The 25,942-nt window shown below is 38.6% G+C and overlaps 1 long non-coding RNA gene across 2 annotated transcripts in view; it reads left to right on the top strand.

The window, feature by feature from the left end:
• LOC144456760 (uncharacterized) overlaps positions 1–25,942 on the top strand; it is a 171,006-nt gene that overhangs the window by 71,242 nt on the left and 73,822 nt on the right. For both annotated transcript variants that reach the window (XR_013485837.1, XR_013485840.1), the window contains exons 3-4: positions 11,809–11,860; positions 24,430–24,594. This is a non-coding gene — a long non-coding RNA (uncharacterized LOC144456760). The remainder of the gene's footprint in view (positions 1–11,808; positions 11,861–24,429; positions 24,595–25,942) is intronic.

Raw genomic sequence — 25,942 nt, 5'->3', positions numbered from 1 at the left:
CTCTCTCTCTCTCTCTCTTCCTTCCTTCCTTCCTTCTGCCATTTTTAAATGGCCACTACGAGCAAGACACTATTCTAAACAATGAACATACAAAGATAAAGCCTGGATCTTTTGGGGGGAAAACAGGTAAATGAATACTAGGCTACAAATTAGAATATAATTAAGTGCATAGACAATATTCAAATAAAATGCTATGAGACCCAAAGAGGAAGAGATTGCTTTCAGATTGGGTCAACTGCTACCTTAGCTGGATCTTGAGAAAGGGAGGGATTTTCACAGTAAGATCTGAGGAAAGAGATAGTTCAATTTAGACACAGGAGATAGTATGAACAAATGGAAATGGATGGCTGGTTTAAGGAAAAACTTTTCTGGAGTGTAGGATATGGAATCCAATCCAATAAACATTTATTAAGTGCCTATCATGTTTCAGGCACTGTGCTAAGTCCTAGGGATACAGTCAATAAAAAGAAAGACAGCCCTTGCCCTCAACGAGCTTATAATCTAAAGGGGAAGACAATACACAAAAGGAGACAGGAAAAGCTGGGGAACAGGACACCAAGGAGTACCACACTGTTCTGTGGAGGTGAAACCAGGCAGGGCATTAGACACAAAGTGGAGCAAACTAAGTCCAGTTTCTGCTCCCTATAAAGGAAGGCATTGGAAGACATTTGGTACTCCTTGAGCATTGGGGTGCTAAGGGTCATACAAGACTGTAAGATGGTTTTGGCGATTTAGATACAAATGACCAGAAGAATAATGACACTTAAAACACCAATTCTTTAAGAATCAGAAATGCTAACTCACCAACAGTGTGGAAAAAGTACGGGATTTGAAGTCACAGAACGTGGGTTTAAAGATTAGCTCTGTCATTTGCTACCTGCGTGATCATGCACAACTCACTCACTCTCTCTGAGTCCCAGGCTCTTCATCTGTAAAATTAGTAGGTTGAACTAGATGACCTCTCAGATCCCGTTGGGCTCTGACCTACGATCCTGTCAACCTTTCTCCAAGAAGGAAAATGGAAGCATGAACTTGAACAATACAAAGACAGAAACACGATAATCTGTCTGAGCCATAGCTTTGCTTTCTTACTTCATATCATAAGAATGTTCTCCTGTACATTTCTAGATTGAAGTAAAACCCCTTGTCATTCCTGGATTCTATCCAAGGGGTTTTGACATTATTTGGGGAGAAATTGAAAATAAATTGGCCCAGTCATTGAAATTAAAGAAATGGAGAAAACCCTCCCACACACCTTTCCTTAGTGCCTTAATGATAATGGATAACTTCTTAATGATAGATGAAGCTAATGGAGAAATGGTGTAACCTTAAAATACATGTTTCCACATCCTCCTGAAAAATACATTTGAGAAATTGTACCTTTTTTTCTATTCCCAGTAGCCTCTATCCCTTCTGAATTTTTAAGTGACTTCTTGAAAATTACATGATAATTTCTTTTTAAAAAAAAGAGAGAGATGATTTCTTGTTCAAATGAACTCTGGAAAATATAAAAATTTTTAAAAAGTTGTTTTTTTTTAAATAATAAGGCAAACTTGTTGAAAAGTTTTCTGCTGCTAGTTATAGCTCCACACATAAATTTTATTATTTGCTATGTAGGGACAAAGTGACAATATTAATATTTTATGAATACCTTAACTTTAACAGTTTTGACATCTGTATATGTTTTTACCTGAAAATTATATTAGCATATATTTATGTGTTTAATTGGAACTGAATTCAAAATGACCATGTAGGATTATCTCTTGTAAATTCAGTTTCGTTGTAGTCTGTGTGAATATTCATTATTCCATTCCATTCTGTGTGAAAGCATTGGTCTGTATTATTTCTTAACATTTCATAGCTTATTTTTGCCTTAGTTTAGGTTCCTACTGAGTTTTTCTTTTAGCAGGTGTTCATTTAAGTGAGCTTCACTCTGTTTTGTTTTGATTTGTTTTTTTAATACAATTTCATCCAAGTGGAAATTATCTCCATCAATGTAGGTCAACAATATATCTGGCATTTGTAGTCTTAGAGTTGCTTGGTGGGGAACTGAGAAGTTACACAATTTGCCTTGCCCAGAGTCACACAGCCAGTAAGTTTCTGAGGCTGGATTTGAACTCGGGAAACTGAGTCTTCCTGACTCCAGGCCCAGCACTCTACTGCATCACCTAGCTACCCACACTGTCTCTGTATCCACTATATCTCATTGTTTCTCTCTTTGCAGAATATTAAACCTCAAAAGAAATAGACTTCAAAATGTTCTTGTCCCATATCTGAACTATTATTGTATAATACCTCCTAAATAGTTAACATACGTTTGAGCAAAAGAAACCTTTGTTAGGATAATAAACCAAAAAAAAAACCTGAAAAAACACTCCACAGATTCCTCAAATATAATTGAAATTAAAAAACAGAAACTTTCTCAAGTATAAATAAAACATGAATGAGGAAATAATACTTCTGCTTATTTAAGGGGACAGTTCTTTCTAAAAATAATAACTTGGGGGCAGATAGGTGGTGCAGTGAATAGAGCACTGGCCCTGAAGTCAGGGGGACCTGAGTTCAAATCCAGCCTCAGACCAAACACTTGACACTTACTAGCTGTGTGACCCTGGGCAAGTCACTTAATCCCAACTGTCTAAAACAATAAATAAATAAAAATAATAACTTGGTCAGTCTTTTGGGGTTTTTTTTTGGTAGATGATACTGCTTTTGGCATTTTGCTAATCTAATTTAATAATAATAATAACTAACATTTTTTCTAGCACCTACTATGTCCCAGGCACTGTGCTAAGTACTTTACAAATATTATTTTATATTTAATATCTGAATTCAGAGGTTGGCTTATTCTAATGGGGCTTGTTGAGAAAAGTAAAAGTTAAGATGTTAGAGCATTTTTTCTCATCTCCCCTTTTAAATTTTGGTCATAATCATATATTTGGGCCAAACTGAGTATCTTGACCTAACATCAAGAGGGTATCATTACAGCTCTAATAAGGAGGGTGCAGAAAGTCTTCTCGTCACTTTTGGGTTTTTACAATCCTTTCTTCTGAATGAGTCCCTTTAGATCTCCGAACTCTCCCTTTATCCCATTCATTGGACCTGGTTATGAATATTAAGCTTAGGTGTCAATGAGGTTGGACTGTTCCAGAGGGTCACGGGGCATTTGCATAATGCCTTAAGGGTTGTCCTGTAGTTTTCTAGAGTGAAGAGAAGTTGTCTCTGAAAAACCTGCCATTATAATGGCCTCCTGGTCTGCTTTATAGAGGTAAGCTAGGCCCAGCATGGGAGGATCACCATCTGTGAAGAGAACAATAGGTCTGGTTCCATTCTATTTACTGTGTTTGCAGAATTCACCTGAATCTCTAGAACAAAGCTGGGGAGAGGGGGCAGATGGTAGTCATTTGGAACAGGCTCCCCAGCCCCCCGTGGCTGATCTAAAGAAGTGTTCTGTAATGAGCAGAGAAATGGGAGAATTATGAAGTGGCCCCTCATAAATCACAATGTCATAGGAGTTGCAGACATGACTACCTCTCATACCTTCTGAAAAAGAGATGACAATTAATGTATTTTGTGCAAACAAGTTCGGTTTAGGGATTTGCACTTGACCTGTAAGAAGTAACTGGGAGTTTTTATTTGCCCTCAGGAAGGAAGTTTTGAGGTGGTGGAACATAGACAGTTGGTTTTCTTTTTCTCTTGCGTCTGAGGCAGGTGTTTTAGGCTTTTCTTGCTAGGCAGACTAGCATTTAATTTTTGTCTTATCATTTTTTATTGGGAGACACTTTCACATCTGTGAAACATTTGTAACAGAGCAATCAATGTCAGGTTTTCATGTATCTCCTGCCACTGTTTAGCCCATGACGAACACATTGATTCACCATGACAAACTTCTGAAATGGCTGCTCCTTTGCTTTTGACTTACACAAAGCTCAACTAGCAAAATGTAATCTTGCTACTGGCAGCTTGAGAATGAGGAAGGTCTTTCCCATCCCTGCCTCCTCCGTGATGGAGAGGTACAAAAGGGTGGACCTTTGCCATTATCCTAACTTCGAAAAATTACCTTATGTCTTCATTGAGCCTTAACGTTCATTTTATTCAGACTTAGGACCTTTGCCCACTCTCCATTTTAAAATTTAGAGTTCTGATTTCTTCAGTGTAAGGAATATCAACTGTGGAAACTCCCTCCGTTGAAATAGCTCAGAAACTCATCTATAACTTATAGTCTAGGTCAAGAATTGCCTGTGGGCATTGAGAGAAGATATTTGCCCAGAGTCATACAGTTCATAGGTGTGAGAGGCCAGGTCTGCCTAACTTGAAGGCTAACTTTCTGTCTACTGTGTCACATTGCCTCTCTATTTCTTGGTGAGTTTTGAAAATGAAAAAGCAAACAAAGCAAGAAACTCAAACAGGTCTAAATTTTTCATTTTTTTTTCATCCTAAAATGACATTTTGACACCTTTGAATCTGCGTGTGTGTGATGGCTTCCAAGGCCTATATCTGGGAGTAAACAATAAAATTAGGGGAAATGATTCTTTTAAAAAAACCTCGATGCTTCTTTCAAGAATAGCCCATCAGGGAAAAGCAAGCAGCGGAAGCCAATGCTCTCACAATACAGTAATGCAATTTTCTTTTATGTATCACTTTTCATGGAACCTGTGTCCCAAATGCTTCACAGACTTCAATGCAGTTACAGAGTTAAAGGTCACAGAGGATGAGGGAAAGGGAAATGGAAGATAGATATCAGAGAAGGGGAAGGCTAACATGCAAATAATTACAGCTGAACCAAGGATGGAGAGGAGGGAGACAAAAGAAATTTGAAACCTCTGGGGGAGTAAAACTAAAAAGTAAAAAAGGTGAAGTATTAATGACTTTTTTTTTAAAAGAGGATTTTGAAAAGGTCAAGTAATAAAGAGGTGAGAAAAACAAAAATGAAAAAAAGTGGGTGATAGGACCCTTAAATCAATGGTGAAAGTTCACCAGAAATGAGTCAAATAATTATGCCTAGATACTTGGGGACAATTGCTGGCTTTTATGTGAGGAGAAGAGGAAAATTCATATCTGTGCTCATGGTGATAAAATTAGATAAATCAGATGTAACCAAGCAGAGGATGTAGTGAAAAAGAAAAGAAAAAGAAAAAAAGGAAAAGAAAAGAAAATCCAAGACCAGGAGGAAGATGTCTCAATTTCTAGTCCATTCCTTGCATGTTACTAATAAATTAATCTGAAGTTAACCTCTCTGAGTCTCAGACGCCTCTTATATAAAATGGAAATGAGAGAGAACATAACAAAGTAGAGTTCCTGCTTTGTAACAAGACGAGTTGGATTCAAGTCATGTCCTTAATATTTACTAGCTGTATGACCCTACAAAAGTCATTTGCTATGTTAGCATAGCAAGCAAGTGTCAATCACTCAAGCAACAAGTATTTATTATGTGCCTGCTATGTACCAGGCAGTGTGTCTCGCACTATTAAGTTAGGAATAAGTTGCTAGTCTTCCTAGGCAGAGGAAGTTTCTAGGGGGTAATTCCCTACACTGATAAAATTACAGGTTTGGACCGAGCTTTGTCCCAGCCTCACCTCCCCCCACTACCACCACTTATAAAATCTATGAAATATCCATGTTTGAAGTTTAGAAACCAGTGATAATGACAGATTTTGACTCACTAACCCATCTGTGCCCCTTTTACCCAATGTTCCCTGAAAGTTGTCTCAGTTTTGTCATTCACATCTGGAAGGTCTGGTAAATTCCTTTCTCAGCTAGTTCCATGGATTGGCTTTTTTGTACTTGTCAGAAAGAATAAAGGGAGGGAGGAAACCCTCAAAGAGAGAGAGTCGTTAAATCCCTGAAGGAAAAAAATTACTGCTAAGGTTTTTTTTTCTCTGAATTGTAGTGACTATCTATGAAAAAAAAATTTTTTTTTAAAAAAGTAGGTCTTAGTAGATGAACAAGAATCTTATTCATCTGTGACCATGGATATACAATGAAAGAGGCTAAAGAAGTAAAATAACTATTGAAGGACTTCAGATAATTAATTCCACTAGTCCTAATTTTTGCACTGCCATAAGGAGAGACAAATAGGAAAGAGGGACACCTTTGGATGCCGGGAAGACCTGAGTTTAAATCTGACCTCTGACAATTATGTGACAACATATTTTATTAATTTCTATTATTATTAATAGTCTGTTAATTTCTCACCATCTGAAGCAATTCTCTAACACTCTTAAAGTTATAAACAAGTTGCCATTCAATTAATGGAGGGAGTTTCTACACTGGGATTTACCATATCAATAAAATTACAGGAATGGAGCATCTCTCTCCTCCCAATACTCCCCCAACCCCACCAAAAATGGGGTACAACTATCTGCCCTATTTATCTCATAGCATTGTTGTGACATGCAAATGACAAAAGATATATAGTATGGGGCAGCTAGATGGCATGGTAGAGAGAGTGCCGAGTCTGAAGTCAGAAGGATCAGAGTTCAGATTTGGCCTCAGACATCTACCAGCTGTGTGATCCTGTCACTTAACACTGTTTGCCTCAGTTTCCTCATCTGTAAAATGATCTGGAGAAGGAAATGGCAAACCACTCGAGTATCTTTGCCAAGGAAAACTTCAAACAGGGTCACAAAGAGTCAGACATGACTGAAATGACTGAACAATAACATGTAGTAGCATTGAAAAAAACTATTAAAATATGCAAAGTATGTGTAATGACACCATATACTTCATGACGAACATTGCAGACATTGCCATCCTGGATTTTTTAACCTAAATACTCATGTAAACCCTCATAGCAAGAGCCCTTGACTTGACCAACTTTCTTCATGCCCAAGTGTCTTCTACAGTTTTTCCCCAAAGGCCAAAAGTTCAGCCTTGCTTTAATGGTGTCTCTTTGTATGCCTTTGTTTTTGTTCAGTTGTTTCAGTTGTATCTGACTCTTTGTGTCCCTATTTGGAGTTTTCTTGGCAGAGATACTAGAGTGGTTTGCCATTTCCTTCTCTGGTTCATTTTATAGACAAGGAATCTAAAGCAAACAGGATTAAGTGACTTATCTAGGGTCATACAGCTAGATTTCTGAGGCCAAATTTCAGTTCAGAAAGGTGAGTCTTCCTGACTCCAGGCCCAGAACTACATCCGCTGAATCACCTTGCTGCCTTTTTATGTATGTCTTGGACCTTGGTTATCGTTAATGAGGTTTTAGCTTGATGTTTGTTAATTTGGGCCAACTTTCTGTTATCCTTTTCAACTTGGCTTTAGTTAAAGGAGAAAGTCATTCAAAAAAGGACTTTGTAAGCATAGCCCTTGGTTAGACAGTGCCCTCTCATGAACATCTCTTGTAGTCAAAGAAATAAAATATAACATAGTCAATAACCTAACTAATCTCCCCTACCTTTTATGTGCTCTGCTGTGTTGTATTGAGTTTTACCTTATGGATGATGTCTTTCCTAAAGCCAGTAAAATTGATATCTTACTCCATATGTGCAGTCACCACAGAATCAGCTGACTGAATGACTACTTTCATGGTCTTTCCTGCAGCAGCATGAGGTATAATGGAGAGAAAGCTGGCCTCCAAGGCCCTACCTCTAATATCTACTGGCCATTTGACCCTGAATGAGACCCTTGACCTCTGAGTGCTACAGGCAACTCTCTAAGAAGATAAATTACCGAGGAGATGCTAAACTGCATTAATGAAGGGTGTTTTCTACCCTTCGATTCCCCAGAACCAAGGAATCAGAGGTCCAATTACTATTCCTCCTTTACTAAATATAAATGAGAAAAATTCCCTGTGTTCTACATTCAAGTAGATTAGTGCAAATGCCTAGTTATGATGATAAATTCTCAGTCACATTTAATCAGGGCATATTTTATTGAAATGCTTCATAGTATCCACGCAAGTGGATATGTACAAATCCATTGGTTAAATTAGGAAATCAAATTTATCCTTACATACATATGCATCTACCATGAAATGCAGAATTCATATTAACTGCCTTTTGTATTTTCAGTTGATTTGACCAGATCATTAGCTATTGTAAAGAATACTGGCCAAGAAATAGTCAGTCACAGCATTTTTGTTCATAATGCCAAATGCTCTTGCCCAAGGGGAGGGAAGAATGCTAACCAGACATAAATCTTCCTACAGGATAGTCAAGCAAAAATTGTCTCCCTTTCTGTCATGGTAGTACCAGAGGCAAGCAAGACCATGATTTCATCCGCCTTGGGGGGAAAACACAAGCAAAAATGTTCTTCATGCTTTGGAAGAAATCTATTTTAATTGGTGGGAAGCATCTCAAAGGGGGAAGAAATTAGAGATGGATTTTTTTATGGACATAGATAAGCAGAGCAGCTACTCCACAACCATGTATATTATTAAGCTTCATAATCCCCATTGATCATGCCTACTGTTTAAACAAACAAATGGACTCCCAAACTTACTTAGAGCCAGATAAACAAGGGCTCTTTGGAGATGTGACAGATACTTATTGCCTCTGAGTCGTCCATAAAATATAGGCTGAGTAAGGCTTAGGGTGGATTTGTAAATCATAAATTGTAGAAATCCACTTGACTCTCCTGTCTAAACTCACTCCAGACTGTGTAAGTGCATTTCTAGGGGTCAGATGTTTGCATCCTTAAAGTTTTGGACACTAGGAAAGGTCTTTCTTTTTCGGACCTGCTCCTGACTCTTCAATCAATTTCCAGAACTTCCATTTTGGTTGACAGGAAAGATGGCAGATGGTATCCATTCAAAGTGTGTGAAAAATTCTGCAACCAAACCAGTCAAGAACTGCCTTCTGTCAATTTCATCAAAAGGCCATTACCCAAATTTCATTGTTACCTGTGCCAACAGCAGTCTCTTAGCTTTGCTGATGATGGTGCTGGCTGATGACATGAAAACCTGGGGCTTGCAGCTGAGGCAAGGGGCTTGCAACCTGACCTTTCGGAGGTCAGGATTTAAATTCTATTCTTGCCCCATAGAATTATCCCTTCCAACACATAGGGTAGGGAATGAGGGCATGGAAACGTAGGTCTAGAGGAAGCTGGTAGATATAACAGAGATTAAAAGAGGAAACAAACAGAAAATTCCCTTCCAAGTTCAAGTCTTCAACATCTATTTATCAAAGAACTATTGATGGGGGAGAGCTGCTATGTTCTTTTGTAGTAGAGAATTGGAGGAAGAATGAGAAGGAAAGTAGAGAGGCTAATCAAATGATAACTCACAAATGAGATTGAGGAAAATTGACCCTAATCTTCGATCATCAATATCTCCTGCAAAGTTCAGAATAGGCAGCAGGGACACCAAAATCATAACACTTCTTATACATCTTGGAAGCCAGCTAAAATGTGTTCTTAGTCTCTTTCTGACTTTCCTTCTTCACCCCACCCCCTCCCCACCTGCCTCTTATGCTGAATTTTAGCTCTCTAAACTAGATCTTGATTATAAAGTGCTTTGGACTTTTAATAGAAGAAAACACAATAAATGTTAATCATTAATTATTGGGTAAGGGTGCCATTTGTTATGTTACTAGGACAATATTCCTCTCGAATTCCCATTGACCATTCCAAAGAAACATTAGAGATTTCTCTCCTGCCACGTTTGATGTCTCTGAATGGCCCATTAAACATTGATTTTAATGGAGGCTATAATTGGTTTTGTCACTGAGGTCTGGTTTTCAGAGCCTCAACAGCAGTTTTACCTAATGTCCTTCTGTCAATCAAATGTGTCTTTTTATTTTGGAAATATACAGGTATAGCTCTCAGGGTCTCCATCTGTGATACTTTGCTGTTGCTATACTCCTGGTCCACCTCCTTTTCCAATCATATATTTCTTTGATAATATTCTTAAATGACCTCAAGAAATATGCTATGTATGGCTTACATGTGCCCACTATGATGCCTCTTTCCTTGAGTCACTTATTATTTATTATTAGAAGCAGCTAGGTGGTACAGTGGATAGAGAACCAGGGAAAACTCATTTTCCTGAATTGAAATCCTGTCTCAGACACTTACTAGTTATGTGACCCTGGGCTAGTCATATAACCCTCTTTGCCTCAGTTCCTCATCTGTAAAATGACCTGGAGAAAGAAATGGTAAACCAATGCCTAGAAAACCAAATGGCTTCTTTCCTTGGGTCATGTGAACTTTAAGTCTTTAATGATTGTGTTGTTCCAAGACTTAAAGCCTTGTTATATTATTGGGGAAATATTTTTGATAAAAGAAGGGAATTTTGCACTGGATAGACATTGAGGATTATTGAAAACCCTGAACAGAGTCCCCAAAGCACCTCAAGCCTCTCTCTTCTTCCTTTTCTGAGACAAATTCACTGTCAGTCTGCAGATATAGTATTAACTTAGTGGATTCCTTATCCAACTGCATATGATAATCTAGATAACATACAGGTATCATGCATTTGATTTCTTTTTTGTTCTTTTTTGGAGTAATCATGGAGCTCCTTATAGAAACTTTAGAATGTTCAGGGGCTTGATGCAATCAGCATAAGAGCTTCCACAAACAGGAGCAGCTGGAGGGCCTCACCTCTCTCTTCTTGTTGGATCTTGCATAAGATATACTCTGTGAAAACAGCAAACACATTGGGCAAATCTGCTTCTGTCTTTTATGCCTCATTCCATGTCAGAATAATCAGCGTGTCATTAAACAAAGGTATCTCCTGTTAGCATTCACCTGTGAACCCTGCAAGATCTTAACATTCACATGCAAAACTTTTTGTTGTGAACAGACTTAAAAACTGTATTTTATTTGAACCAGAAACCAATTTATTTGGTAACCATATAAATTAGTAGTTACTAATGTTCTTTCAGTCATATCTTTGGGGGCAATGATGTTGTCTGTGTCTTCTTGCAATTTTTTTTCCTCATCCTTTCCTGAGATAACTTCTAAAATTATCCCTCGTATGTAAATTCTTTCTAGTATGTCGTGTAGGGGTTCTTAACCCTTTTTTTTTTGTGTAATGTATCCCTTCAGAAGTCTGGTGAAGCCTATGGACCTCTTCTTAGAATAATTGTTTTTAATAGGATTACAAAGAAAACCAATTATACTGAAATGCAGTTATCAAAATGTTAATTTCTTGGGCCTCAGATCAAGAACCCCTAGGGTAATTGATTTACAGCTTTTCTTCACAATTTTGCTTTAAATGTCATTTTTGCTTCCATCTGTAGTGTTTGAGGAATACAGTACTGTATAGGAGGACTGAGGCAACTACCTCATTGGCTACCATATTTTTCCTCTGAGCATGAAGTTTATTAGAGCAGGTGGTTTCATTGGTCTTTTGGTTTTCTCATTGTAATGATTGTTTTTCATTGGTTATCCATGTTCAGGAAATTGCAATCAAGGTTAATATCTTTGCCTTTTTTCCAGTTCTCATTTTCAATGTCATCAGCTCCTTTGAATAGGGTAGATAAAGGTTTTGCAGTTCTTAGTATTTTTTTCATTATTTGGCTCTCTTTTAATTTGATGTTCTAACTGGTTAAATTGTCTTATTGTACACAGTTGATTCTAATGTGACTTCCATATCAATACCCAATCTTATACGTTAAGATGTAGTTAATTTCATTTTTTTTTTGTTATTTTGTACTTATTTTATCCAGCAGCTACCATTTCTTTAATGAAGCAAAATATTCATGATAAATAGACATGAAGCTTCTGAGTAAGGTCTTTTGCCTTTTTTGGTATCTCAGATCTGAATTCTATTTTCCATCATACTTTTTCTTCTTCTTCCACTATAAATACCTTTGGATTGAAATCATAGATTTTGAGCTGAAAGGGACTGAATCCAACTCTCCCATTTTACAGGTGAGGAAATCAAGAACCCAAAAGGTTGTGACTTGCCCAAGATACCATCTAGGTAAGTAAGTGGAGTATCCCAGAATATGTTGACTGGGTTTGAAGGACTTTATCAAGTTCTTTGTAGAAGTTCTCTCCATCTGTATCCTCTACAACAGATATTGATTATTAAGCTACAATTATTTCTGGGTGCTCATGCTTATAAACAATGCAAAATATGATGGTTATGTGTCCCATGAAGTGACATTTACTTGTTATTTTGGTTTATGACAAACTTATCAACTCATTCATATGGGTTTCCAAGGAGAACTCATTACGTCTTTCCATTTAGCTTCAGCTCCTCTTTATCTTCTGGTTTCATTTATCACTAGGATACCAATATTAATGTGGTTTAGTTCTCATGAAATTTATATCAATCCATTAGTCATTGGATAAATATATTTAGAAACCTACTGCTACATTAGCATTTGTAAATGTTCTAAAAACTTTGGGTTTCCTAGCACCTGCTGTGTTCTTTTCTTCCGTTCTACCTGGATGATTTTAAAAGCAAAAGATGGCCACACAAGACTGACTGGTTTTTTCTTCTTTTTTTAATGAGTTCTCATAGGAAATAAATTCATCACTGAGAGGATAGCCTTCTGGTGAGAAGAATCTCCATGATTATATTGTTCCTCAAACAACAAACTAACTCTGCTGCTCCCATCATACTTATTTTTCCTCTCTTGGCAATTTTCAACCACAAAAAACTTTGTTCATGTATCCTATCTCTGTAGCTTCAGGGATTATGATCAATTGAGGGCAGTAGGGAGCACATTCTGCTAGTCCTAGATAGAATTTAAGTAGGACTGTGCATGGCATTGGTTACCATTCAGGAAGCGTCAAGAGTTTCCTAGGGAGGTTGGAAATAAAAGTATCTTTGGCTAGAACATACTTTTTCATAGCAGGGTACTTTTGAAGGACATTCACTGGGGCTAAGAAAAGCTTGGAAAGTTGGAGCAGTGTTTGGCATCTGCCACCCAGAATCAGAGGCAGCATGAACCAGCAGAAAGAATCTTGGATACAGAGTCACAAGACTGGGGCTCAAATCCTATCTAAGACATTGTAAAGTGAGGAAAATAATGCAAATATCATGCATCTCACAGGGTTGTCGTGAGAGTAGCAATTTGAAAACTTTAAAGAAGATCAGTCTTGGATTGACTGGTTGCCCGGTAAGGTCACTCGGCAGTGTAGAGAAATGATAAAGCTGTGATGTCCTGCTGCCTTTGGAACCCAGTATCCTGGAATCCTGAGAATTTCCCCTTTGTAAAGTTAGTCTAACCCCAGTGGAGCACTTATTCTCCATCAGAATTTTCCCTTAAAACTTTTAAGTCGAAGCATTAGAGCATGTCGCAGTAATGTTTGATGCAGATAAAGACAAAATGAGAGAGGCGTGGAAAAGGAGACTGAGTTGTCCCAAAGTCCCAGCATGAGCCAAATGGACAAGCCAAAAAAAAAAAAAAGTTAAAATCAACCCTGCTTCTGAACTTTCCACCATTCTTTTTGAGGCCCTTGGGCCTAACAGTCACCTCTGTTACCTGATAATACTTCGCAGGCAAAATTGGATCTTAATCATGGCTCAGTGAACTTTATTTCAAAGTCATGTTGTTTGTTTCCTTGGACTGATCTCCATCCAGGCTTCAGATGGGAAATGTCAGCCCTCCTGTCAACATTCAAAATATTTAAATTCCTGGGATACCGGAGATGTTCGAGGAGAGGCAGACAGGAACCGACTGTGTGTGCTCATTACTTCTCTTAAAATGCCATAGGGAAGGGGCAGGGCGAGGCCTTTTCAATCACTTTTTAGCAGTGAAGTGGGTAAATATAGAGATAATGAGGAACAGGAAGTATCTCCTTGCCAAAACACCTTAGTAAGTATATTTGAAACAGAAAGCAGTCAATGATCACATTATTTCATCACAGGAAAAGATCTGCCTTGTCAATCCACGAAATAACATAGTGTGATGAATAGATCCCTGGGCTGGAATCCAAAAGGCCTGGATGCTAGCACCAGTTAGTTCTATCACAGATTTACTACATGACCTTAGACAAGTCACTTCTTTCCTTAGGGGTTTCAATCTCCTCATCTGTAAATTAGGGGCTTTCATTAGCTGATCTCCAGTGTCTCCTCTACCTCTCAAATTTTTTATTCTATTAGTATAGATTGATCTAAGAGAGAACTCTTACAGATTTACAGGGCAAGGCATTAAACAGACAGTCTGTTGTTGTTTTAATGGGTTCTAAATTTCATCTTGGTGAAGATTCTAGTTCTCTTTTACAACATAAGCAGCCACTGTTTCCATCTATCCATCCTTCATCAGATAAATAATTGCTGATTATGAACAGAACTTAGAATATACCTTGTCCAAGTGTTTCCACTTTTCCTGGATTTGTTAGAGGTTTTTTTTTAGGTTGCCCTCAGTGTGGCCCTCTGCAAGGTGCCCTTACAGCTTTTGCCGATCACATACTTCCCCAGCACTGTACTTTACCTCAAAAGGTTGCTCTTTTGAGAAGGCTCTCCTCTGGCTCTGCCCAAAGAAATAGTAATAGGATAAGCCTAACTCCTGTGTTAAATGATCCTGCCCACATTGCCGTGTGTGACCCTCTCCTGTGATTTCACATGCCTCAATGCCCTTCACTGACTCAGAAGAAAACTTCTAAGCTCTCTGTTATGCCATCTAAGACATTCCAAGCGGGGGCTCTGGCTTGGAATGAGGGCTGACCTCTTAGCAGGCCTAATTGCAATCTGTAAAGTACTCCAGTTCAACTCCGCCCTAGCCATCATTGAGTTATGTATTCACTGTCCTGGAGTAGGGCCACTGCCTACGTGACCCAGACAGAGAGAAGAGACAGGTGGAGTGAGACATTGAAAGCTATAACAGAACCTGCCATGGGTTTGACATTCAAGAAAGCCAGGAAGACCTCAGAAAGGAACTGAAAGAGGATAGTGATGATCTTAGCAACTACATTTGGAAAAAGCTCGAAGAGGGAGGGGCTCAGGGTAGCAGAGAGAACCACAGACCTTTGAGAACAGGATGCTATACTTGCTAGAGGGAACAGCCATTCTCCTGGTATTTGGACCCTAGCAATGAGGATGAGAATAAGATTCTTTGACAGCAGTATCAAAGTCTATAGTCAAAGGTGTATATGTGGCAGGGGAGGATGAGACAACCAAATTGAAACCATTCAAAGAGAGGAATTAGATGATCTCAAAAAAAATGGGGCAAAGGGAAGGGGGGAGCTGACCCAGAGACCTTCTGGTGGGGATGCTAGAGAAGCAGTTTGGATAGATGACTGCCCAGAGGGAGAAATCGCTTTTCAGGCTTACCTAGCTGTGGAATGAAAGATATGAGCCCCATTTCTCTTTTATAACATAAACTGTTTCAGAGTCACCTTCTTTCTTTGCCTTTCTCCCATGTGGGGGCACCATGAAGCCTGCAGGGGAAGAGACTTCCAGCACGGGTACCGTGGGGGACGCATTTCAGCAGAGGTCAGTCAATCAAAGATCAGGGTGGATGACAGATACACGGTTTTCCTGAAGTCAGTTAATTCCTGGGCCTTCCTTTTACAACAGGCTGTAGCTTGCTATAGCTGCAGCAAAAGAGATTCATAATTATTCGCCTGTCAGCTTGAGAATGCCCATTCACACAAGGTCATTGGCAAACAGGTTTCAATGACAACTCCTTATATTTCTGTGGCATGGATCTCAGACAAACTCTGAGAACATCACCTAGCCTCCTGAATGACAGTCTAAGGAAGCATGAAGAAAGCAGGAAGCATTTATCCTCCTTCTGCTTACTTAGTGGTCACGTTTCAGGTTAAGGAAATTGCCCAAGGTCACCTAGGAATGAAAACTTGACTCCTACGCTATTTCCCTCCTGCCTCAAAAATTGGATTTTCTGATCAGTGACCTTATTTCCCGGAAGGGTAATACACACTAAAAACTATATTCAAAGACCTGCTCAAAATAGCCTCAGAAAATTTACAAGCAAGTGTAAATTTGCTTGTAAGTTGCTGGTGGGTTACAGAGTAGCTCAGGAAAGTACTCTGAATTTGGGATCAGAAGAGAAAGGAGTTTGAAGTCAGAGAATTTGGGTTTGAATTCATGCTCCGTCACTTCCTATCTGTGTGATCACGGCCAAGTCATTTAGACATTCTAGGCTTCAAGTTCTAGGTTGATCAAGATGTCTTCCATGGTCCCTTCACTTGGGTCTGAGTTATATATATCACTAGGTGAGCTTTCTAGTAGTATGACTATGGGTAGGTCATTCTAACGTCTAAAGAAGCTTATCATCACCGCCATTTTACAAATGAGAAATTTATCCAGTAGAGGTGATAATGTATATATCTGCCCCACAGGATTGTAAGGAAAATACTGTATGTATCTTGTAGTGCTCTATAAATATGAGTTTTATTATTGCAAAGAACTTTAAATGGGAATAGTCCTCTTTAAGGGGAGGTAGTAAAAAAAGACTGTTTCTATGGGAAAATATTCTAGATAGTGAAAGTCATCTCCTGAGGCTCTGAAATTCAAAGTCAGAATATTCTTCCTAGTGGATAGGTTTTTGCATAATCCTTCTGATGTTACCATTGTAATTTCCTTAATACCTCTGAGTATTCTGGTGGAACGTTTGCATGATGCAAAAAGCACTGGATTTGGCATTAGAAGACTGGGTCTGTGACTTCATTCAAGTCATTTAATGTTTCTTTGCTTGACTTCCTTGTTTGTAAAATGGAAATAATTACACCTGCCCTATGAACCACACAGAGTTGATATGTGAAAGGTGTATGTATGCTATAAATGCTCTATAACATAAGGTGTTACTTTTTTCTGATCCTTTAATGATTCCTGGATCTTGAGGATGTGGATATGTTTTCCACTAGCAAAGGCTACATACCATTTATGTTTTCTTTTCATTGTAAATGATTCTTGTCAATTTCCTTCCATAGGTCTTCCACAGAGGATGTAATGCTTTCCTCTAAGCCTTTTAATATATGGATATTATTATTTAGCTGTAATTATTCATGGTGGAACCATAAACTACCCCGAGACACCAACAACTGTATTCTTCTGACCCCTATTAGTGATATTCCAGAGTCACCTGGAAAAGTATTATTTGTCATGGAACAGAAAATAGTCAAGTGTGAAACAAAGAAAAATGAAATGAGAAGACCTAGCACTTGGCAGAAATGAAGCTGTGTAGAGAATGGGGTTATTCAACTCCAAATGTCAAGATAGAGCAAAGTCTAGCCCAGTATTCAAGTCTGTGCTACATGAATGATTATGAATTGACCTTTATACACAATGAATATTATAAAACATTTTAAAATTTAAATGCTGAATGTTAACTCAGGTTCCAGTTCAACACTGAATGTTATAATGGATTTTGATCATCAGTGATAGAGTACAGACAACAAAATGTTGCTAGTATTCATAAGTAAGTTCTTATCATCTTGGTTTCATGTACTTTGAGGAAAACATTGTCTTCCAAGATCAAACCTTCTCTCCTTTCTTTTCTCACATGTTTACATCCTTCTTGCCACCTTCCTGATTTCATTGTATAAATGTCTTTAAACCCAAAGATTAAGGAAATCTTCCTCAAAATCAGTCAGACAGATTATAAGAAAAAGACTTTAAAGCTATTGTAAAAGTCACTGGCTCTTTGAGATTCTTGAAAAATGGTACTTATATTGCTGAAGAGAGGAAGCATGGGATATGTGATAGAAGGCCAGGCTCAAAGCCAGAAAGGGTTCATGTCCTATCTATGATACGTACTATCTGGGACCCTGGCAAGTCACTTAACCTGGCTCTGATGATTTTTAAAAATCCTTTTCCTCTCTAAAGTAAATGCTGTGATTCTACTCCTATGGTACCACTTACACATTTACTTTTATTTCTACCTCTTCTGCTTTTTCTTTTTGCAGAGGGGCTGTTTTTTTGGCTTCAAGTGGTCTCTCTTTGCCAACACTTGCCTTTATTTTCACTGGGAATAGAGTGAGAAGCAAAGCTGTTGTTCTTGAAATCAAAGTTTAAATAAGCACATAATCACATGATTTTTCATGTAATATGCTGTAATAGATTATAGCCCATAAGTTAGGAAAAGATAACTTTTAAGGATAAAATCCTATTACCCAATACCACTCATTTGAGTTTGATAAAATATGAAGTCCTTTCCTTTCTGTTTAAGTAAGTAGACTCAACTCTACTCAACTGCCTCCAAATGACTTTGGAGAGCTAGAGAAACCATCAAGTAATCCTTACTTAGCAACTCTCTTAAGAGCCAACCAAGATCATTGTTGAGCCATCAGCATACATAGAGGGACAGGCACATTGGCAGGCTCTGGGACAGGAGTCCCGTTGGTTTCTTCACTTTCTTTCACAACTGGGTTCTTATTGTATGATTTCCTTATGGGAACTACAATGAAGACTATTTCATTCTTTGTAGAAGCTCAAGGTATAGAGATGGTCAAGTCTATGATCCAAATCAGAGGTGTCAGCTATGCTTCCCTCAGGTCACATGCAGCTACAACTCTGTAATTTGGGACTATTTAACAAAATAAATAAAAAATACAACAACATACAGATAACAGTACATTTTAAAGCTAGGTCAATATATAGCTTTCCAGGACCCTTATGTCTAGATTAGTGACCCCCATTTCTATTTGAGTGTGAAACCACTAGTCTAAATCACCTGAAACCACACCAACTAGCCAGGGTGTAAGGTAGCACAATGCAGTAAACAGAAAAAATGATGTTTCTAGAGGCATACTTACTGTGGCTCTGCTTAACCTCCTGTATGACCTTCAGAATCATTGATCCTCTCTGGGTCTCTGTTTCCTGATCTAGAAACTCTAGAGCGATCAACCCAATAGTAGTTGCAACTATTGTGTTAAAATTAACTAGACTTGGGGCTAGCTTTGGTCAGAATTGTGAAGTAGGAGGAATATGCCTTCAGAATCATATGGTTGCTTTGCCAAATTCCTTTCCCCTTTCCCATATTGGTGTTTACCAGAGAATTACAACACATTGACCCTATCAAAACTTATTGGTCCGAGGTCCTATTCCTTCTGGACCTGTTCTTTGCTAGTTAGGTAGGCTAATTCAAGCAGCTAGGTGGTATAGTGGATGGAATGCTGGACCTGGAATCAAGAAAAACTGAGTTAAAATCTGGCCTTAGACACTTGCTAGCTGTGGGTCATTGGGCAAGTAATTTAAGTTCAGCCTGCCTCAGTTGCCTGTCTGTGAAAGAGTAATAATGATAGTACTTACCTTCTAGGGTTGTTGTAAGGATTAAATGATAAGTGCTGAGAAGACATGATAGGCTGATGGTTTGTGTTTCTGTTCCTATATAACATTTGCATTTTAACAGGGACCTTCAGCCTTCAGTGGCTTCATCCAGAGGAGTTAGTTCTGTGGGAATTTCAGATCAGCAGAACAAATTATTTTCAAAGTGTATCGCATAAGCAACTAACCATGGCTGGTCCTTGATTACCATGATAGCTTTAAGGGTACGGACTCAAGGTTGACTTAAGTCCCAGAACCATTCATGGAGGTCAAAGAGTCAGAGAACTTCTTCCAAATACTTGGAAGGAGGCTTGGAGATCACCACATCTTCAATTCACTCAAGCTTGGCCAAAGTCATACCACCTTAGACATTTTAGCTTTGGTTAATCGTTCATCCCTGCCATCTGGCAGAGATCGGCCTTATCCTAGTTTATTTTCCATCCATATTCTGCCCAAGATGAGAGGAGACAGAACTCCCTCTGACACCAGTGCTTCTCTGGACCTATGAGCAGATGAGACCTTTCATCCTGTCAGCTTGTAACAAATTATGTCCTGCACAAGTATGGTAATTTTATGGCAGTTGTTGGCTTAGCCGGAGGATGAGACGAGGTGACCAAATATGTAATTTTTGTGTTTCAACTGTTCTGTACCACATCATTATCTTTAAATAGAAAATAAGGTATGAGCAAAATAGTTTAGTACCAGTTTTCTCTTGTTCTCGTTGGACATCTGGAAACCTCTATGTCTTCAAGCTACCCAGGAAGTGCAGCTTTCAAATATTAAGGACTATAATTTCCATTGGTCTTCTTGACTGCCCCGTGTTATTTACAGGGCCCAAATCAGAATGAATCCTTTCCAAATTGCTTGTGTAATTATCCAATTTATATGCACGAAGGTGGGCTGCCACTCACAAAAATGAATTCAGCCCCAGTTTTTCCAGGTGAGACTGGGTCAAAATATGGTTCTTGTTTAACACATTTCTCCCTGTGCAAGGACAAAGCTCTTCTCATTGGGCTACCAATCTTAGTTTTTCCTCAATGCTGCTGAAAATTTTACTTGTGGAACTCAATTATGTAGAGACAAATCCAGAAGAGTTTGGGTTCCACAGAGTAACAAAAATCACAGAATCACAAAGTTGGAGGGGCCCTCAGCGCCCATCTAGTCTCATTTGTGCCCAAATAGGAATCTCTTTCAGAACATTTCTCACAAGCACTCATCCATCCCATGTGCAGACTCAATCTAGCAGGCAGTAGTTTTTGTTTTCTTTTGTTTTTCCAATGAAAACTAATGCCACTGCAGCCAGTGGTTCTCCATTATACTAAGAGTGTTATACCAGATTTCTTAGCAGGGCCAAATGAGATGGCATAATGAAAATAGTCTTAAAAAAAAAGTTAATTTTTTTTAAAGGAAGATTAACCTGGAAGAGAAGATGCATGACATAGCTTATTTACAGCCAGCCTGGGACTTAGGAAGTCCTGAATTCAAGCCCTCTCTCTGATGTATATAAACTATGTGATTTAGAGTAAGTCACTTACTGTTACAAGACCCTCCAGGAAGCTCAGAAAGACTATACATTGTAGAGTAGTAACCATTCTGCGTTGGTAGAGGGAGTTTCCTCACTGAGAGTTCTCTGTATCAATGACATCACAGGTCCAGACTCTTCCTCCATTCCCTACCTTCTTACAGGAAAAATTGAAGAAGTAGATGCTGCAGGTAGAGAAAGCAACCTTTCCCAACAAGGAGCTGCAGCTGTGCAGTTGGAGGGGTGTCATTGAGAATGAAAAGAAAGATATGAATGTAAGATATTTCCCATAGGTGGATGGGTGGTAGGGTGGATGCAGGACCTACTTGGCCCATATGAAGTCTGAAACAAATTAATATCTGTCCAGATTTGGAAAAGTATACAGAGTGCCTTTAAAACACACATACACACACACACACACACACACACACACACACACACACACAAGATAGGTATGTTATCAGTGAAGAGAAGGATGACCACTAGGCAATGTTCAAATGTTTATGGGCCACAGAGCAGTCACACATGGAAGTCATAAATTAAGGCAGGTCTAGGGTTACAGGCTCAGGGTTTTGACATTAAGAGTTTATAGCACTATCTCCAATGGCCCTGAATTGTACTAGGTGGCTAAATAATTGAAGGTATTCAAAAATATCGAACTTTAAAACCCTCTGATGTTCAACATCTCTGGAATATTGATTCCAGTCCTCAGCATCTGGCCAGTCTTCCCAGCTGCCCTCATACCCTACCCCATCCCCCTTTCCTTTGGCTAACAAGCATAAGAAAACATGACTCAGTGTTCAAAAGTCTTTTCCTAAATGTGTTCTCGTTATGGCCACGGAAACAACAGTGTGAGTGGGAGCAAGGGGGGAGGGGATGGGAGTTGGGTAGGTATTTCACCTGGGCACCACATGGATTATTGATATTTAAAAAGTCCCATTGACTAGGTCCCATTAAAAAAAAATGCCTTCCCCCTGAGCACAGTTTTGTGTCTGGATTCCCCTGGCTAGTACCCAGTGATGACAAGGAAAGGCTGGCAGTTCATCAAATGACAAAGAAGTGGATAACACAAGCACTGAAGTTATGCAACACTCATATCTGCCTTACGTTCTCATCTATTAAAAACTGCTTGATACCAAGATAGGCTCAGTCTTTCGGCCTGGTGGTGCTTTTTTTAGCTCATACAAAGTACTTACTCTTGAGGTAGGCAGGAATCCAAAGGACTTGGTCTTGAAATATACACAGCTACCAGATTATTTTTTCTGTGTGGATTGCAAAGAAAATTCAGCCTCTCCTTCCCCCTTTTCTCCCCACAACACTCCCCCAGTCCCATCTCTCTGGTTCGTTGCCATGAGCGCTCATTTATTCAACAATCTGTATAAATTTAACATCAAATGATTAATGATTTCCCCGCCAAATTCCAGGACACAATTGCACTTAAGCCTCTCTGATAGCAATAACATATTTAAAAGTCTAATTTAATAGTAACATGCTTGGCTTTTCAATTCATTCTGATTTGCCTTATCTTCACATCAACTTGGGAGATTGTTCTGCCAGGGTCTTCCAGTATCTGCGTTTCCACCTCTCGGTTTATAGGGACATCCCCAGGTCCTTCAGAGGGAAAGATGGTCATGTACCAAAAGGTCAAAAATGTGCCCCTTTTCCTTTGGCAAGTCAAAGATATTAATGTTCCTGACCACACTAAGGACAAGCTCCCCAACCAGTCAGAGTGTTGATTTTCAATAGTCACGTTTCAGGAATTTTCTCAATTGCACTTTCTTGATAGGGAAAGTGAATTCCAAACCCGAGGCCAACTCTTTGAAGGTGGTGGGAAAAACAAATACTTTAGGCAAATAATCCTTTCTAGCTGCAAGGAAAAAAATATATCTATTAATAAAATAAAAATGTTGTGCAAATATTTCTTTTAAGTGAGGCAATAAAAATGATAAGGTGCTTTGTACAAAAGCCTCCGGCCCATTGTAAATGTCCTTCGTCACTAAAAATGCCACATTAACCCCAGAGTAAACCTCTTATATGATTTGATCTCATCAGTCTTGGACTCTGGGTGGGAACCTTTGAAATTGAGGTGCTGTGAGCTCATTTAAAGGTCTAGTGAGAGATGCAATCTGCTCACTGCTCAAGTTCTTTCTTTTTGTGTTTCAGAGGCCCTGGGTCCAAGGAAAATAAAGAAATAGAGAGAAGGGAGGGTAGAGGAACGGGTTGAGCATTCATTTCAAATATAATTCATAATCATCCAGTATCACTATCATTTTTACAGTCATTAGTTTGATCATGATCAATAGACAGAAGCGGCTTTAGTGAGCAAGAAGGGATTTGTTTCATTCTGCAGACCTCCAGAATGATAATTCCAGTGTAAGAAGGGCTCTGACCCTGACTAGTTCCACTGAAATGGCCGTCTTCCATATTGCCTTTGTCCCAGAGTCTTTGAAATGACTTCATAAACACTCTCTCCCTGGATTCCCATAACAATCCTTTATACTGTCACGATTTTATAGATGACAAAATGGAGGTAGACAGGAGAGATTCAAATATGGTGTGATGAACAGGGGGCAAGAATAAGCGTTTACCATGTGCCAGGCATTGAGCTAAGAGCTGTACAAATACGATTTCATTTGATTCTCACAAAAACCCTGAGAGGTAGGTGCTATTTTGTCTCTCTTTTTAAAATTTTTTTAAAATTTATTTTAAACTTAAATACAAAATAAGAAAAGAAAAGAAAGCATTGGCTTGTACACAGCAGAATATAAGAGAGGATTCAATGTAAAGCAATAAATTTCCATTTCAAGAAAACCTATATAATGAATATCACACATTATTTTCAAGGCTGTCTATCTTTTCTTTGCTTCCTTGTGTGTTTTCTTTTGTCCTCTGCTGTGCACTCTTTATTTTTTCCCCTTCCTTCCCTCCACCGAGAAGGCTACAATTAAGTGCAGACATATATGTACACTACATAGATATCCATAAACGTACACATATATACACATATACAGTCAAATGCACAGATATAAGATCATATTATGCTTATTTCTACTTGTCAACTGTTTCTCTGAAGGCAGATAGCATCTTCTTTTATAAGTCCAAGTCTTTGCATCTTTTTCTAAATCCACCAGCTCATCATTTCCTACACTACCATAATATTCTGACCCAATCACATTGTATCTGGGAGACTGTCTATGAGAGGTTGCCCCTCCCCCCACAATTTTCTGCATTGCCTCTCTTCTTGGCTACATAGGTTTTATTTGCACAGGAAAATTTTAATTTAAAATAATCAAAATTATCCATTTTATACTTCAACACTGCTCTTACCTTATTATATGGTTTAAGGTCTGATATTACTGAATCTAGATCCTTCACATCTTTTCCCTTTGGTTTCCTTGAAATTCCTGACCCTCTGCTCTTCCAAATGAACCTTGTTATTATTTTTTTTAAAGTAAAATTTTTTTTAGTAATTTAATTGGTATGGCATTATTTAAATAGATTAGTTAAGTAAAATTGTCATTTTTTATTATATTAGCTTTACCTGCCCATGCACAATAAATATGACTTCAATTATTTGGATCTAATTGTTTGCATAAAAGGTATTTTACATTTATATTCATATAGTTCTTGTGTTTGTTTTGGCATATTTTTATGCTGTCTCATTATTTTATATGGTCTAAAACTATTGATTAATTCTCTATTTGTACTTGAGGAAATTGAGGCAAATAGAAATCACATAGCTGGTAAATATCTGAGTCTGGATTTGAATTTTTCTGTCTGACTCCAGGCTCAATGCTCTATCCACTGTGATACCTAGCTGTCTCTACAGATGATGAAATGAACAATGGACTTCCAGTCTGAAGATGTGGGCTCCTTTACTAGTGGTCACCGTGGGTACAACTCTTTGAGACTCAGTGTCCCCACTGTGGTATTTCAAAAGTAGCTTGATGAGGTAAGTACTTTCATATTTCAGTGGATCTGTCATCCCTGTGAAGTGGGGATGTTAGGCATCTACAGGTCCCTTCCTCCCAGGGCTATCATAAACAAAATGCTTTAACTTTCCAGCGCCTTATAAATGGTTGCCATTTTTACTTAGTTGCTGTAGGAGTGGGGCTTTGGACTCCAAATATAAACTTGATCTCTTCTAGATTTTGTCCAAGATCAGCTCAGCTCCTACCAACTGCTCAACCCCTGTCAGAAGGGCCCAGTTAAGGAAAATGGCATCTTTCCCTCTTCTTCCAGTTTCCTGTCCATCTCCTCAGCCTGCAGGTTCTTCTTTCATTCCCATAATCTTGCTAATTTTATCTTTGTCCTGCTCCAAGGCACCATTATTGCCAAGGGTGACCACACAGCAGGTGACTCATGATAGCTACTAATCTATACGGGCAACAGGTACTGAATGGATGCACAGTTCTAATCTTAGCTCTGAGGCTTGTTGGGGGGGGGCGTGAAGATATGGCTTGGGCCATATATTTGGAAGCTTGGGTTTAGAATCTACACCTTTCTTTTATACCTCTGAAGAATTTCTGTTGAGATTTTTTTTTTTGCTTTGGTTTATATTTTCTGCTTTGGCCTGACTGCTGAATATTAATACCTTTAATTATTATTCAATTACATCAACATGTTATTTTAAATGCTGGACACAAGCAGGGTTATTTAAAGATACGCATTAGGTTATTAGGAAGGGCAGATCAAGAAACAATTGCAAAGAACATAACCAATGGTGCATCGGCACACCTGCAAAAAAGAAAAAAAAACCTGCAGAAAGATTTTCCCAAACTGCATAATTTTGTGGAACATTAAATTAGCTCCTCATGCTTTGAAATGTTCCACTTGCTGGCTCTGCAGGTATTTTCAGGGGGAATGCAGAAAAGGGTCCATATGTAAAAGGTTTCAGAGATGTGACCCCATCAGGAATGGTCCATATAACATACGGACTGGGGTGGTCAACATGGTTTTGTGTGCAGGGTTTGGAGGAAGGGGAAGGGTTGAAACAGTTAAATATCCTAAGGGCTATATATAGTATTAGGGGAGCAGGTAAACATAGGATTTCTATCAGATTAGATCTCACATCTAATTCCTGAGAAATGATGTGTACAGAGAGGGTTAGACTGAATAGGAAGGATGAGGACCTCGCTTGCGCCTGCTAAGTTTCCAGTACCTGAGAACTGTCCAGTTTATGATTATCGCTATCACTACCACCACAGCTGGACAATGTGATTGCTCTGATCCCTCTAATACTATAGGGTTATGTGTAGGTACACTCTTTCTCCACTCAGTTGGCCATTTAAGGTTGGTTT

The sequence above is a fragment of the Phascolarctos cinereus genome, unplaced genomic scaffold, assembly GCF_003287225.1.
Source record: "Phascolarctos cinereus isolate Bilbo 61053 unplaced genomic scaffold, phaCin_HiC Scaffold_1;HRSCAF=81, whole genome shotgun sequence".
Classification (NCBI taxonomy): domain Eukaryota; kingdom Metazoa; phylum Chordata; class Mammalia; order Diprotodontia; family Phascolarctidae; genus Phascolarctos; species Phascolarctos cinereus.
Note: the sequence above shows the minus strand (reverse complement) of the source record. Positions and strands in the feature narration are given on the sequence as shown.